We start from the raw sequence: 3559 nt of genomic DNA, 5'->3' as shown, positions 1-3559 counted from the left end.
ATTTTGCCTTAGGTGGATGGTTCACGGGTACAACCTTTGTGACTTCATGGTATACTCACGGATTGGCCAGTTCCTATCTGGAAGGTTGCAATTTCCTAACTGCTGCAGTTTCTACTCCTGCTAATAGTTTAGCACATTCTTTGCTGCTATTATGGGGTCCCGAAGCACAAGGAGATTTGACTCGTTGGTGTCAATTAGGTGGCCTATGGACCTTCGTTGCTCTTCACGGTGCTTTCGGTCTAATAGGTTTCATGTTACGTCAATTTGAACTTGCTCGATCTGTACAATTGCAACCTTATAATGCAATTGCATTCTCTGCTCCAATTGCTGTCTTTGTTTCTGTATTTTTGATCTATCCACTGGGACAGTCCGGTTGGTTTTTCGCACCTAGTTTTGGTGTAGCAGCTATTTTCCGTTTTATCCTCTTCTTTCAAGGTTTTCATAATTGGACCTTGAATCCATTTCATATGATGGGAGTTGTCGGAGTATTGGGTGCTGCTCTTCTATGCACTATTCATGGTGCTACCGTGGAAAATACTTTATTTGAAGATGGTGATGGTGCAAATACGTTCCGTGCTTTTAACCCGACTCAAGCCGAAGAGACTTATTCCATGGTCACTGCTAACCGCTTCTGGTCCCAGATTTTTGGGGTTGCTTTTTCCAATAAACGTTGGTTACATTTCTTCATGTTATTCGTGCCAGTGACCGGTTTATGGATGAGTGCCATTGGAGTAGTTGGTCTAGCTCTAAACTTACGTGCCTATGATTTTGTTTCCCAGGAGATCCGTGCAGCAGAAGATCCTGAATCTGAGACTTTCTACACAAAAAATATTCTCCTGAACGAAGGTATTCGTGCTTGGATGGTGGCTCAAGATCAGCCTCATGAAAACCTTATATTCCCTGAGGAGGTCCTACCCCGTGGAAACGCTCTTTAATGGAACTATAGCTTTAGCTGGTCGTGATCAAGAAACCACTGGTTTCGCTTGGTGGGCCGGTAATGCCCGACTTATCAATTTGTCGGGTAAATTGCTTGGGGCTCACGTGGCTCATGCCAGATTAATTGTATTCTGGGCCGGAGCAATGAACCTATTCGAAGTGGCTCATTTCGTACCGGAAAATCCTATGTATGAACAAGGATTGATTCTGCTTCCCCATCTAGCTACTCTAGGATGGGGAGTCGATCCTGGTGGGGAAATCGTGGACACTTTTCCATATTTTGTATCTGGGGTACTTCACTTAATTTCTTCTGCGGTTTTAGGTTTTGGTGGTATTTATCATGCACTCATAGGACCCGAAACTTTAGAAGAATATTTTCCATTCTTTGGCTATGTATGGAAAGATAGAAACAAAATGACCACAATTTTGGGTATTCACCTAATCTTGCTAGGTGTTGGTGCTTTTCTTCCAGTGCTAAAAGCTTTGTATTTTGGAGGTGTATATGATACTTGGGCTCCCGGCGGTGGAGATGTAAGAAAAATTACGAACCCGACACTTAACCCAAGTGCTATATTTGGTTATTTACTGAAATCTCCTTTCGGAGGAGAAGGATGGATCGTTAGCGTGGACAATCTAGAAGATGTAATTGGAGGACATGTATGGTTAGGTTCCATTTGTATCTTCGGTGGTATCTGGCATATCTTAACCAAACCTTTTGCATGGGCTCGCCGTGCATTCGTATGGTCCGGAGAAGCTTATTTGTCCTATAGTTTAGCGGCTCTATCCCTCTTTGGTTTTATTGCTTGTTGTTTTGTTTGGTTCAACAATACCGTTTATCCCAGTGAATTTTATGGGCCCACCGGCCCAGAAGCCTCTCAAGCTCAAGCGTTTACTTTTTTAGTTAGAGACCAACGTCTTGGAGCTAGTGTGGGGTCTGCCCAAGGACCTACTGGTTTAGGTAAATACCTTATGCGTTCTCCGACTGGAGAAATTATCTTTGGAGGGGAAACGATGCGTTTTTGGGATCTCCGTGCTCCTTGGTTGGAACCCCTAAGGGGCCCTAATGGTTTGGATCTGAGCAAGTTGAGAAAAGACATACATCCTTGGCAGGAACGACGTTCAGCAGAATATATGACTCATGCTCCTTTAGGTTCTTTAAATTCTGTGGGTGGTATAGCTACCGAAATCAATGCGGTGAATTATGTCTCTCCCCGAAGTTGGTTATCCACCTCCCATTTCGTTCTAGGATTTTTCTTCTTCGTAGGTCATTTGTGGCATGCGGGAAGGGCTCGTGCAGCTGCAGCAGGATTTGAGAAAGGGATTGATCGTGATTTCGAACCTGTCCTTTCCATGACTCCTCTTAACTGAAACAATAGATCAAACCAGATGGAAGAAAAATCGATTCAATTTCGTTACATCTATCTCCCATATCGGTGGGATAGGAGTCTTTTCAAATACTCTTTTTCCAACTGGATCCTTGTAGCTCGGCTATATACAGCCGAGTTATTCTCTTTTTTTTTTATTGGACCGGTAAATGCAATTGTTGAAAAACAAAAGGAGAGAGATGGATTCGAACCCTCGATAGTTTTTTATCTATACCGGTTTTCAAGACCGGAGCCATTAACCACTCGGCCATCTCTCCCGGGGACAACTTCTATTCTACCCCTTCGTATAATCCCTAACTATAAGCATAAAGTTGGGTCGATACCAACTATACCTGTGACATATGATGATTTTTCATCATCTGGAATGGAAAAAAAAGAAACGAATTTCCCTCTCCTCTCACACTCAAATATCAAATTGAAAAAGTTTGAAAGCTCGATCAATTTATGGTCAAATCCTTTCCATAGTGCATTTGATCAGAATTGAAAATTGGGGATCGGATGGTATAGTCTATTCAATCTGTTGGGAGCTTGTAAGATCACAACCATGACTATTGCTTTCCAATCGGCTGTGTTTGCATTAATTGCTATTTCATTTTTACTAGTGATTGGTGTACCTGTTGCACTTGCCTCTCCCGATGGTTGGTCAAGTAGCAAAAATGTTGTATTTTCGGGTGTATCATTATGGATCGAATCAGTCCTTTTTGTAGGTATCCTTAATTCTTTCATATCTTAGATATGTTCTAGATGTTTTAGGTTCACACTCCCTCCCCCTCCTCCCGGAGGGCTTTATAGCTTTTCTGAAGGGCCTTTTACTTCAGGCCCAAGGAGGAGGGGTTTTCCATATCCGTAATTGAATTAATAATTGGACCATTCAAAAATGGCGTCTACTTACGAATGGGATTGAACATATATGTATTTTCCATTTCAATTATATGAATATATAGATATTCATATAATTGAAATGCGGGTATGGTTGAATGGTAAAATTTCTCTTTGCCAAGGAGAAGATGCAGGTTCGATCCCCGCTACCCGCCCTTCACATGGAATATGAAAAAAGAATAGTTCATGTATTGATCGTTTCTTTTCCTCACTTATAATTCAATTATAAATTGATAATTGAGAGAGCAATCCTTTCCGGACCAAAATACTTCGTATGTTCTGGTCTGGCGGAGACAGGATTTGAACCCGTGACCTCAAGGTTATGAGCCTTGCGAGCTACCAGACTACTCTACTCCGCA

General features: G+C 42.1%; 1 non-coding gene across 1 annotated transcript; it reads right to left on the bottom strand.

Annotated features, from left to right (window-relative positions):
- Positions 1-3485: 3485 nt before the first annotated feature.
- TRNAM-CAU (transfer RNA methionine (anticodon CAU)) lies at positions 3486-3559 on the bottom strand. The gene has a single exon. It is a non-coding gene; the product is annotated as a tRNA-Met (tRNA).

This window comes from Pinus tabuliformis, chromosome 4_2 (assembly GCF_031772625.1).
Source record: "Pinus tabuliformis cultivar Carrire ecotype Pingquan chromosome 4_2, CPIR1, whole genome shotgun sequence".
NCBI classification, from domain to species: Eukaryota; Viridiplantae; Streptophyta; class Pinopsida; order Pinales; family Pinaceae; genus Pinus; species Pinus tabuliformis.
Note: the sequence above shows the minus strand (reverse complement) of the source record. Positions and strands in the feature narration are given on the sequence as shown.